At 38.4% G+C, this 13,947-nt stretch overlaps 1 protein-coding gene across 3 annotated transcripts in view; it reads left to right on the top strand.

The window, feature by feature from the left end:
* Nucleotides 1-13,947, top strand: part of LOC106082354 (fas apoptotic inhibitory molecule 1) — an 82,501-nt gene that overhangs the window by 61,205 nt on the left and 7,349 nt on the right. The window contains exon 2 of one of the 3 annotated variants that reach the window (XM_013244810.2): nucleotides 3,247-3,260. The gene's annotated coding sequence lies outside the window, so the exon portion shown is untranslated. Of the gene's footprint in view, nucleotides 1-3,246; nucleotides 3,261-11,553; nucleotides 11,676-11,808; nucleotides 11,870-13,947 lie in introns of those variants that run through there. The other 2 variants (XM_013244809.2, XM_013244812.2) reach the window with 2 other exon arrangements.

A 13,947-nucleotide genomic window follows, 5' to 3' on the forward strand; every position in this document is an offset into this window, starting at 1 on the left:
TACAATATCTATTAAATAACAAGATAGAGCGTGCTAAGTTTGGCCGGACCGAATCATTGGGAACCCACCACCATGGAATCTGCTAAAAAATTACAAAAAATAAATTTAGTTGAAGAGCATAATTTTATTCTACGTACCAAACTGTCAATCTAACAAAAATGTAATCTTCTAGGAACTAAACAAGGATGATCGAGAGACCGGTTTACATGGGAGCTATATCAGGTTATAGACTTGGACCGATTTGGCACAGTTGTTGGAAGTCATAATACACCACCGCATGTAAAATTTCAGCCAAATCGAACAAATATTGCGGCTTCCAGGGGCTCAAAAAATCATATCGGGATATCTGTTTATATGGGAGCTATATCGCGCTATAAACCGATTCGGACCATACTCAACACATATGTTGGAAGTCATAACAAAACACTACATGCAAATTTTCAGCCAAATCGGACAAAAATTGCGGCTTGTAGGGGCTCAAGAAGTCGAAACGGGAGATCGATTTATATGGGAGCTATATCAGGTTATAGACCGATTTAGACTGTACTTGGCACCGTTGTTGGGAGTCAAAACAAAACACCACCTGCAAAATTTCAGCCAAATCCGACAAAAGTTGCGGCTTTTTATACCCTCCACCATAAGATGGGGGGTATACTAATTTCGTCATTCTGATTGTAACTACTCGAAATATTCGTCTGAGACCCCATAAAGTATATATATTCTTGATCGTCGTGACATTTTATGTCGATCTAGCCATGTCCGTCCTTCTGTCCGTCCGTCCGTCTGTCTGTCGAAAGCACGCTAAATTCCGAAGAGTAAAGCTAGCCGCTTGAAATTTTGCACAAATACTTCTTATTAGTGTAGGTAGGTTAGTATTGTAAATGGGTTATATCGGTCCATGTTTTGATATAGCTGCCATATAAACCGATCTTGGGTCTTGACTTCTTGAGCCTCTAGAGTGCGCAATTCTTATCCGATTGGGATGAAATTTTGCACGACGTGTTTTGTTATGATATCCAACAACTGTGCCAAGTATGGTTCAAATCGGTTTATAACCTGATATAGCTGCCATATAAACCGATCTTGGGTCTTGACTTCTTGAGCCTGTAGAGTGCGCAATTCGTATCCCATTGGAATGAAATTTTGCACGACGTGTTTTGTTACAATATCCAACAACTGTGCCAAGTATGGTTCAAATCGGTCCATAACCTTATATAGCTGTCATATAAACCGATCTTGGGTCTTGACTTCTTGAGCCTCTAGAGGGCGCAATTCTTATCCAATTTGAATGAATTTTGGCACGTAGTATTTTGTTATGATATCCAACAAATGTGCTAAATAAGGTTCAAATCGGTTCATAACCTGATATAGCTGTCATATAAACAGACGGATAAACAGCCCATGCAGAATTCCAGCCAAATCGGACAAAAATTACAGTTTGTAAGGACTCAATAAGTCTAATCGAGAGATCGGACTCAATAAGTCTAATCGGGGACCTATTTCAGGTACTTCACCGAGTCGGACCGTACTAGGTACAGTTGTTGGAAGTCATAACAGAACACTACCTGCAAAACTTCAGCCAAATCGGACAAAAATTGCGGCTTGTAAAGCCTCAAGAAGTTAAATCGGAAAATCGGTTTAAATGAGAGCTATATCAGGTTATGGATCGATTTGGACCTTACTTGGCACTGTTGTTGGAAGTCATAACAGAAGACTATGTGCAAAATTTCAGCCAAACCGGACAAAAATAGTGAATTGTAAGGGCTAAAGAAGTCAAATCGAGAGATCGGTTTATATGGGAGATATATCTAAATCTGAACCGATATGGCCCATTTGCAATCCCCAACGACCTACACTAATAAAAAGTATTTGATATAGCTGCCATATAAACCGATCTTGCATCTTAACTTCTTGAACCACTAGAGGGCGCAATTCTTATCCGATTTGGTTGAAATTCAGCATGACGTGTTTTGTTATGACTTCCTACAATTGTGCTTAGTATGGTTGAAATCGATCCATAACCTGATATAGCTGTCATATATAACCGATCTGGGGTCTTGACTTGCTGAGCCTCTGGAGGGCGCAATTATTATCCGATTTGGCAGAAATTTTGTACAACGGCTTCTTCCATGACCTTTAATATACGTGTCAATTATAGTCATAATTCGTCTATAGCCTGATACAGCTCCCATATAAATCGATCGCAATATTTTACTTCTTGAGCTTCTAATGGACGCATTTCTTATTCGAATTGGCTATAATTGTGTACAATGACTTCTACAATGGTTTCCAAGATTTAATTAGGTTATAGGTTAGGTTGAATGGGTCGCCCACCAAAGTTTAGTTCACTTGGAGGCCAGTTTGGCCCATTGTGGTACCCTACAGAGAGAAAGGAAAAAAAAAAGAAAATGTGAGACCTTGTATTAGAGGTTATACACGAAAATGACAGGAGGAGTTGAGAAACCCGAGCGGGGGGTGAAGCCCGTCCCTACGCTAGCACGGATCTGCCTACGCCGGAGCTTGTGGTAACCCCCCCTCGGAACCTCAGGAGAGATACCAGAGGTACGTTTGTCAGTTCACCCAGATCACAGAAGAAACGGATTCTTGGACAGGAGCACAACAAGTGCTCAATAGTCTCCTCCTCATCGAGGCAACTCCTAAACAAGTCATTGTGCGGTTCGCAGTCCGACAACCATCTACTGTGTTCAGTAGCTCTACAAATGGCACATAGGCAAGACCGATGACTGGTCCGTCCGGCGCAGACGAAACCCTCCTGACACACTCGTCCGCCCTCTCATTCCCTGGAATCCCCCCATGTTTAGGAACGCATATCAGCGTCACATCGTGGGCCCGGAATTATCCAGGGATTCCAAATAGTTCGCTACGCATCTCGACCCCAAGGCCTTGAGCGCCGCCTTACTGTCTACATAAATAATTATGGTCCATATAATTCGATTATGGTCCGAATCGAAACATAACTTGATATAGCTCCAAATAGCATAGCAATTATTTTCTTTTATCCTTTGTTGGCCCAAAAAAAAGATACCGGGCAAAGGGTAATAAAAGGGTCAATAAGATTCGGCCTGACCGAAAGCTTTTCTTTTTATTTGCTAATACTGTAGCGTATCGTAGCACTTCTACTCTTCTGCATGTAATCCTTATTTTTAAATTGGATTTGCTTGCATAATAAATATATATGAATTGTTATTTAAATAAATTTTAAAAATATTTTATTATCCTTTTCAGGTTCTGCGCTTCAGGTATGTCCACTTTAAATTACAAATTTCCTCATGAGCATTCCATTAAGGAACCGCGGGAATACATTTCTCTTTTAATGTAGGCTTCTCGCCATCATGTCTGAGTTGAGACCTGGAAAATGATAAAAATTTTGTTTTGTTTTAAACGCTGTCTTTCCTTATTTTTGCTTTAAAGCCCCGGAAATTTGTATTGATTTTCTTGTTATTTTTTTTTTTTATTAAACCTTCCACCTTGGTAGCTGTCGTGTATTTTAAAAATCGTCTGCGATTCATTGAGAACAAAAAAAAAACAGGTTCCTTACATTTACACTTGAAAGACGTCGTCCTGGAAACGTCAATACCAATTCAAGTTCAATGTAACAAATTTTCTAAAAATTACCAATTCGATGGCAAAAATCCAAATGGCACTTGACTCTCGATATAGCGAAAAACGATTTCGCCAACTAGCTGCCAAGAAAAGGAGCAGTATAGCAAAAGCAAACGGGGTGGTTAGGATACAAATACCAAATAATACTGACCCGTTCGTTGTTCATTGTTCACTGGGGGAAAAAAACAAAAACAAAACAACAACAGCAAAATGGGGTTAACCAATGTGTTTGTGTATGCATACACATATGGCATACATTATGCCATACACATGTATCTATCATATCCTACAAACGTATAGAGCTAGATAAAAATAATAAATGTTAGCTTTTCAATATTAACATACACACATACACTGACAGTTATTTATACAAACTTGTGTATATACATATGCATGTGTATGTGAAAAACATCACTCAACTAAAAACTTTGTTCCTCTTGTATAGTTTTGGTACAACAAAATGCAAAGAATTTCACCTGACTCAAAATGTTCAGTGATTTTAGTAAAGCGAAGATTTCAAATAAAATTTAAAAGTAAGAGCGAGCTAAGTTCGACAGAGCCGAAAATTAAATACCCTCCACCATGGATAGCATTTGCCGAGTACTTTGGGCGGTATCTCTTTTTAGGCAAACAAAGAATAATGAATAAGAACTGTTATGCAATTGGATCTATATCAAGTTATAGTCCGATTCGGACCATAAACGAATTGAATGCTGAACATTCTTTGCATTCGTGTAAGAATTGTGCAATGTAGGGTCACATATATCAAGTTATAGTCCGATTCGGACCATAAACGAATTGAATGCTGAACGAATTGAATGCTGAACATTCTGTGCATTCATGTAAGAATTGCGCCTTGTAGGGTCACAAGAAGCAAAATCGGGAGATCGGTTTATATGGGAGCTGTATCAAGCTATAGATCGATTCAGACCATATTGGACACGTATGTTGAAGGTCATAGGTGAAGCCGTTGTACAAAATTTCTGCCAAATGTAATGAGAATTGCGCCCTCTAGAGGCTTAAGAAGTCAAGATCCAAGATCCGTTTATATGGCAGCTATATCAGGTTATGCACCGATTTTCGCCGTAATAAGCACAGTTATAACAAAACACGTCATGTAAAATTTCTGCCAAATCCAATGACAATTGCGCCCTCTAGCGGCTCATGAAGTCAAGATCCAAGATCGGTTTATATGGCAGCTATATCAGTTTATGAACCCATTTGAACCATACTTAGCACACAGTTTGGAAGTGATACCAAAACACCACGTGCAAAATTGCAGCCAAATAGGATAAGAATTGAGCCCTCGAAAAGCTAAAGAAGTCAAGACCCATGATTGGTTTATGTGGCAGCTATACCACGTTATGAACCGATTTAAACCATACTTAGCACATTTATTGAAAGTGAAACCAAAACACCACGTGCAAAATTTCGGCCAAATCGGACGAGAATTGCGCCCTCTAGAGGCTCAAGAAGTCAAGACCCAAGATCGGTTTATATGGCAGCTATATCAAAACATGGACAGATTTGGCCCATTTACAATCCCAACCGAACTACTCTAATAAAAAGTATTTGTGCAAAATTGGTTGAAGTCTTGGTCTGTCGCTGTACTATCACAATGGACTTAAAATTGTCTAATTGAGTCTGTAAAGGACTGCCACTCTTACCTGACCTAACCTACCATTGACTTTGTCACCAGAACTATAGACATTTTATATGAGCTTGTCATTCATAAGTCTATAGGAACAGTGTCAATAGTATGTCATTAGGGAACATATAGAGACATTGCGGGATATACGGGGCATTGTCAACAGTATGTCACTAGGGACTTTATAAAGACATTTTTAATCATTAAGGCCGTAATTTTCGAAATTTATACAAGATTGTAGACAATTTGGCGACAAAGTCACATACATAGTAGACAAAAGTGGTGACTTGGGGCCACTTAACCCCAGACTTCCTACAGGGAAACTTCTCACCAAGCCAACGGGGTCGGCAAATTTTGCTGGAGTCTGAAGTCAACAAATTTAGTCGACTCCTAACCTATGGTGCCTAACTAGTCATATAAATCTTAAACATCTCCCTAATTATTATACCCACTACCATAAGATGGGAGTATGGTAGTCTAGTCAACGAACGCGTAAAGCTAGCTACTCGATATTTTGCAAAGTCACTTCCTATTGGTGTAGGTGATAGGGGATTGCAAATGGTTCAGATTTGGATATAGCTCCCATATAAATTGATCCTTCGAATTGACTTCTTCAACCTCAAGAATTGGCAATTGTTATCAGATTGGGCACGTAGTGTTCTGCTACGATTTTCAACCCTCGTGCCAAGTATCGGTCTTTGTTTCTTTATTGGCTATGACAGAATATTTGTCCCACTAGCCGAACGACACCAAGTTTCGAGGTGTCTCCCACCACTTGATCTTTCATTGGGCTTTTTGTCTTCCCGAAGGCAAACACGGTGTGCCTTCAAAAGACTTCTTTGCTGGAGCTTCTTCATCCATTCCAACAACATGACCTAGCCAACACAGCCGTTGTATTTTGATGAGTGTAATTATGCTATCGTCGTCATACAGCTCGTGGTTCATACGTCGCCTATATTCTCCATTAGTGCAAACTGGTCCATATATTTTACGAAGAATCTTTCTCGCAAATACTCCAAGCACTGCCTCAACTGCTTTCACAAGTACCCATGCTTCAGAACCATATAACAGCACGGGTAGTATCAGTGTCCTGTGTAGTGAAATCTTCGTCTGTCGAGAGGTGGCCTTGTTTCTAAACTGCTTACCTAATCCAAATTAGCATCTGTTTGCCAGTATTATTCTTCGCTTTATTTCAAAACTGGTGGTATTCGTTTCGGTTACGGCGGTGCCGAGGTAGATAAAGTTACTGACAATCTCAAAGTTGTGGTTCCCAACATTCTCCATTTTCTTTATGTGCTCGGTTGTGCACGGCTTTTTGGGAGTTGAAACCACCCATTTCGTCTTATCTCCATTTACTGCCAGACTCATTTTCACTGACTCTCTTTCGATTCTTTCAAAGACAGCAGTTACTACTTCCGGTGAACAACCTATTGCCCAAAAAGTAATTGCGGATTTTTCATATAGTCGGCGTTGGCAAATTTTTTCACAGCTTGTGACTCTGTAATTGCATTCTTTCTTCTGTCAGTTATCAGCTGTTCATTTTAGCTTGCTTTAGAAAAAAAGTGTAAAAAAAGTATATTTGATTTAAGTTCATTCTAAGTTTTATTAAAAATGCATTTACTTTCTTTTAAAAAATCCGCAATTACTTTTTGGGCAACCCAATATGATATCGATTTCGTCGGCATAGGCGAGTAGCATGTGTTATCTTGTGATTAGGGTGCCATATCTATTCTCATCTGCATCTCGTATAATCCTTTCCAGCAGGATATTAAAGAGATTGTATCGATCTATGACCTTATATAGCTCTCTTGTAAAACGAATTCCCGATTTGACATCTTGGGCTATCTAAAAACTTCCACATAAACCTATCACCCGATTTGGCATCTTGACCAATCTTATAGCTCCCATATTAACCAACCCCCCGATTAGCCTTGTACTGCTCCTGGAAGCTTAAATATTTGTCTGGTTTGGGTAAATTCATTCATTTTGTGTAAATTTTTAGTAGAATTCATGGTGCACGTTTTTATTTCTTCAGTTTTTTTCGAGTGTAATCCTATTTGTATGAGTGCTAATAAAGTTGAAATCTATAAAGAATCTTTCTGGGTTTATTTCGACTTGTGCTACCTCCGCCTCCTCCTTCTGTCCCATTTCATTGCACCAATCATTCATACGAAGAGGAGAAAAAAAAAAGGAATGCCTCATTACCGACCTTCGCGTGTAGATAGTAATTTACATATGCACTTGTATTGTCACTCACTGTCTTGTGGTTGCTATTGTTGGAGCACTGTTAACAGTGTGACTTTTATACCCTACACTACACATGGCACATTACTACGATATACTCTCTCCCCATGGTCCCCGTCTGAGTTAATGGTGGAAGTTTTCGTACGTGTCTATTCATGATACGAGGATTAGTGTCAATAGAGCTCCTCCAATGAGCTATTTGCGGTTCTTCAACCCACAAATAGCTTGAAGTTTGATTTAGTTAAGGCGAAACAAATAAATATTAGCTCCCTCCATAACAAAGGAAGTCCAAATCCATTTGGTGGTTAACCAATATGGCTTTCACATCTAAATGATAATGGATTTTGATATTTTGTCAGGATATATACAGCAGCTGTCGTGGAAGGAAATGAGATCAAAGAGATAAAATATTAACCTTATTGGTTTGGCGTACGGAAAATGATGTTGCATCGTTTCTGGGAATCGTGTTGTTAGTTTTCAATATAACTTGAACCATTAGAAACTTTAATTTCTTAAGGTACTAAGGATCAAGGCGAAGAACGGTCCATTTCAACACTGTATCTTTGCTAGGAACTTCCTTTTATATAGAAACATGTATGCATAAGCGACGAATATATGATTTATAAAGACTCAAGATTCGAAAAACTTTTTTTAAAGAAAAGTTAGTCATATGAAATTCTTTTCCTTGTCTAACCTAATGTTCTGTCTTTTTTAACATTTTCTACAAAATCTACATGTGTTTACGTCGAAATTTAAATTCTAAGAAAAGTCTAAATCTATGTAGAGTTTCATATAGTTGACCACATACAACATTTTCTTACTTTCTCTCTCCGAAGTTTGTAATCGTAAGTCATATTTTTTTAATGCATACCCACCAATAAGTTTTTTAGACTCTGTACATTTCGACCTGCTCCGAATGGGACATAAAGCCTTTACTAAGTCAGACACACATCCAAACAGTGTGGAATTCATATTTTCAGTGTTTCCGGTGTAATACAACAGTTTTGGAGTAGATTTATTAGGGTGTACTGAAAGCATATGGTAGTATGTTTAATATGTTCTGAAAACTCAAACTCAAAATTTTGATTTAAAAAAAATCTGCTGTAATAATTATGCATCGTTATCGTTGTGCAACTGAAGGGACGGTTAAATTCATTTGGAAGCCTTTTTTTAACAATTTCAACAAACCATTTATATAAGAATTTTTTTTAAGAATACTTAACCCATTAACGATGAATGTGTAGAAAAATATCCGAAAATTCAGCTGTTTAGAAAATTTCTAGCTGGAGTTAGAAAAGAGGTATCCTAATGAAATTTGGATTGGCGTAAAGTGAACAAACGAATTAGTTTTGGGGGAAAATTGGCTTCTCGAAAATCGGGAATTTCATAAAATCAACAAAAAGTTTTCTCAAAATACAATACTAAGGAGTGAGATTTTTGGAAACCATTTCAGTGTCTTATTGCATTTGATGGTTTCTGTATTAAAACCAGTAAGAAAAGACAAAATTTGGGCGGTGCAGATTATATAATACCCTACACCTACCCTATAAATACCCTTTGGGAGCTATATCTAATTCTGAACCAAATTTGATGGACCTCGAAGGAGTTTTTCAGAAGGGTTATAGTATCCGCATAAACTACGGCGCTATAAGTTCATATAGGGTCATGTATATATGTATGTGGAAGTTAAAAATCAATCTGAACCAATTTCTATAAAATTTAACAAAAATGTCAACAGTTTTTAGTGAAGTATATATGCCAATTTTCGTGACAATTGGTTGACAAATATAAATAAATATTATTGCAAATTACTCATAATCGGATATATGTTCATACAATATATCTATCTCTAAACCGATTTCCACCTTACACTTTCACAATATCTATGAATTGTACTCGAAATCGGTTCAGATTTAGATATAGCTGTCATATATATGTTCGTCCGATTTTGAGCAATATTGCAATGATGTGGTTATTTGTAAACTGATTGTACATGAGCGATTTTTGTATGACTGTCGACGTTAATGGTGAGTTTCATAGAAATCGGAGGAGGCCACCGCAGCGCAGAGGTTAGCATGACCGCATATGACGCTGAACTCCTGGGTTCGAATCCTCGCGAGACTATCAGAAAAAAATTTCAACGGTGATTTTCCCCTACTAACATTTGTGAGGCACTATGCCATGTAGAACTTCTCCCCAAAGAGGTGTCGCACTGCGGCACGCCGTTCGGACTCGACTATAAAAAGGAGGCCCCCTATCATTGATCCTAAACTTGAATCGGACTGCACTCATTGATATGTGAGAAGTTTGCCCCTGTTCTTTAGTGAAATGTTCATGGGCAAAATTTGCATTTGCAATCAAACAAAGGATAAAGGATAAGAATTGCTATGCTATTTGAACTATACCATGTTATGAACCGATTGGTTTGATTCATACTTGGTTTGACTCTTGGAGACAAAGTGGAATTTATTTTGCAAATTTTCAACCAAATTGGATAAGAATTGCTCCCTATAAAGGCTCAAGTAATAAAAACGGGAGATCGGTTTATATGGGAGCTTATCAGTTTATGGACCGATTTGGGCCATATTTAACAGATGTTTATTAAAGGTCATACTTAAATCAAAATTTCAGCCAAATCGGATAATAATTGCGCCCTCTAGTGACTCAAGAAGCCGAAATCGGTTTATATGGGAGCTAAATCAGGTTATGAACCGATTTGGACAATACTTGGCAAAGTTGTTGGATTCCAAATAAAACACATGGTGCAAAATTTCATGGCTCAAGAAGTCAAGGTCCGATATGGGTTTATAAAGGGTGATTTTATTTAAGCGCTATAGGAAAGTTTTTCAAAGAAAACACGTAAAATTCGGAAAAATGCATGAAATCTTTATTTGAATCTATAGTACGGTCCCTATAATTTATTTTTTGAAGATTTTTTTCCTGAAATGTTGACAGTGACTGCGCCTCAAATGGTCCATCCGCTTTGTCCAATTGTGCCATACTCTTTCCAACATTTCGGCCGGTATTTGACAAGTAAATGCTTCAATGTTGCCTTCCAATGCGTCAATTAAAGCGTAGGCCCCCAAAAAATAGTCCAAAGGCGTTAAATCGCACGATCTAGGCAGCCAATTGATCAGTCCCGAAAGTGAAATTGAATGTTCACCGAACTCGCCTCTTAATAAGTCCGTTGTAACGCGTGCTGTGTAGCATGTGGTACCGTCTTGTTGACACCGCCGATATATAATCAACTCATATTTACGACAAGTATTTTTCTGAGTGCAGGTTAAGATTTGTTAGTAGATAAAGTTCATCCAAGATTAAACTGAATTAAACACTAATATTAATTAATTATTACCTTTCTTCAGAGAATTCTTATTTTTTATAACCCATGGACAACACTTTATAGATTAATTTGTAATTTTACTCCTCCTTAGTATATGCAACATCTCACTGATTATATGTGTTGTACTATGTTAAACATATGAGTGCCAATTTATGGTTTAAATTTGGCGCCCAACATATGGCCCCCTTTCCCTTTATGCCTACACACACACACATACACACACAACCATATATTCTACGTTAAGTTTACATTGCAAAAAAGCACAGCACTAACTGAAAACTTGTTCATCAACATGTTAGTCAGTCGTTGGTAAATACATGCACACTCACTCGCATACATCAACGTTGAACAAATCTACACACACTCAAGTTGGGTATATATACATGTGTATGTATGTATGTAAGCACATATGTATGTACATACTTTGCTACATGTGTATGTAACTACCAACACGTTGTTGGAGATCCCTTTAACAACATGGCTTGTGTGGTGGGTTGTCGATTGTCGCCAAGAATACTGCGGTGGAACACAGCCATAACAGTAGTGTAGTTGTGGGACTTGGCGACTTGGCCTGGGGACTGCTCCACCTTGGCGCTCAACATTTGGCTATCGCATATCCAGAGCAAAGCCACTAACGAACGATTCCTGTATGAGTTGAATTGTTCTTAAATTTAGTATTTTATTAGCGCTCTAGCGGAAAACACTTACTTTTGCTCCCCTCTCAGTGCCTTAGCCCATGCAAAAGCCGTCAGTCGTCCCAAAGCAGTTCAACGATTCCTTAAAGGATATTTTTGTTGTTGTTGTTTTTCAAGAAATGTGAGTTCAGTTGTTCCAGACATGTGACAAAGTTCAGACCTATCACAACAAGCTCAAGCTGAAGAAAATTCATTAAAAGAATAGTGACGTCACACAAGGGATTATAATTACCCATCACACAAACATGGATAGCTGTGGACATGGGCGCATTGCCGAATATGCGTTTCCGGTATACACAGGCTAAACGATTTGATGTATGTGAAGTGTTTTGAAATAGTTTATGAAAGGCCAACGAAACAATTGTTGTAAATTGGCCATTTGCAAAAAATATGCATTTCTTACGACCACGCTAAGGATCCCAAGGGGATATTAAAAGAAATTAAAAATGCACTGAGTTCGATCACTGTGGCTCGAAAAGTCTATAGATTTGTCTTTTATGGCAATATCTATTTACTAACCCCTCATTGGACCTAAAACTTAGTCAGACAGCACTCATTTTTCCCTATTCCTTAAGGGAATGTTCGTGGGCCAATTTTCATTTGCAACCCTCAGGACCGTAGTTTTATGGGGTGCCATGTACGAGAACCACAGAAAAAATGTTCAACTAAACTGGCACCGATATTCACAAATCTTAATGTAGATTAAGGGAGGCCACCGTAGCGCAGAGGTTAGCATGTCCCCCTATGACGCTGACCGCCTGAGTTCGAATCCCGGCGAGACCATCAGAAAAAAATTTTCAGCGGTCGTTTTCCCCTCTTAATGCTGGTATCATTTGTGAGGTACTATACCGTGTAAAACTTCTCTCCAAAGAGGTGTCGCACTGCGGCACGCCGTTCGGACTCGGCTATAAAAAGGAGGCCCCTTATCATTGAGCTTAAACTTGAATCGGACTGCACTCATTGATATGTAAGTAGTTTGCCCCTGTTCCTTAGTGGAATGTTCATGGGCAAAAATTTGCAATAATGTTGAAGTTGAAGTACATATTGCACCCGCTTAAGTTGCCATACCTTGTTCAAATTTCACTTAATAAAACCCATCTACAATATGTCCTTTCCACAAAAAGAAGAAAAAAATGTAGGTATTCAAGCAAGTTTTTCAATAAAGACAAATCAATGAAAATCGTTTTTTGACCAAAAAATGCAAAATGCAAACTATGCACATTGTAAAATACGAAATAGGTCTCGTTTAAAAATGCATAGAAACAAAATTAAAAGTCGAATATCGAATAAAAATTGGAAAAACCCCTCGAATTCTCAAAATGCAAAGTCCGGCTCCAACATTCGGACATTTGTTTTCTTTAGCTTCATATGTCACATGCAAACAATTTTTTGGCCCAAACAATATTTGTATTTGCTATGAAATTTACCAAAAACTAGTAAGAGCGTGGTAAGTTCGGCCGGGCCAAATCTTATATACCCTCCACCATGGATAGCATTTGTCGAGTTCTTTGCGCGGTATCTCTGTATAGGCAAACAAAGAATATTAGATAAGAATTGTTATGCTATTGGAGGTATATCAAGTTATAGTCCGGTTCGAACCATAAGTGAATTCAGTGTTGAAGACCATAGTAGAAGTCGGTGGGTAATATTTCAATCCATTCGGATAAGAATTGCGCCTTGTAGGGGCTCAAGAAGCATAATCGGGAGATCGGTTTATATGGACCGATAAGGACAATATGGGTATTAAATGAAGTATGCGGAAGCAGTTAACGAAGCCGGCTTACAAATTCATGTCCAAGTATAGGGTGTCACTCCTCCCCCACAAAAGCGACCAAAATGGGCACATTAGCCAATCACGGATATATGGGACACGGTTTGTTTATTCTGTATAGACTGAAAAACGGCAGAACCGACTCTCTCGATATTTTCGCATATTGTGTAGGTTGGTCTGGAAGGAAACATAGGCTATATAATATTTCGGTATCGGAAAGGGGACGGACCCTCCCCCTTATACCAAAAACACAAATGAAAGGTATTGGAGTGATCGTATTAAAGATGATGGAATATGGTATTAAAATTTGAGTCTTAGTACCCATAGGGCCGCCCCAACCCCAAAACTCCCCAAACAGACATATTGGACGTTCATTTCAATATGAGGCTCTAATGAAAGATATTCGGGAGTAGATTTGGAATCTGGCATACAAAATCAGATCGAAGTATAGGGAGTTACGCCACCCCTCAAAAACGCCATTAGACCCATTATGACTATATGATACTAAATTTTCATAGATTGTGTACGTTTGTCTGGAAAAAAACACAGGCTATACATTTTTAGAAATCGGGTGGAGGCGGACCCTCCCCCTTACCCCAAAAACGCCACCCATATCCTAAAG

The sequence above is a fragment of the Stomoxys calcitrans genome, chromosome 5, assembly GCF_963082655.1.
Source record: "Stomoxys calcitrans chromosome 5, idStoCalc2.1, whole genome shotgun sequence".
Lineage (NCBI taxonomy): Eukaryota > Metazoa > Arthropoda > Insecta > Diptera > Muscidae > Stomoxys > Stomoxys calcitrans.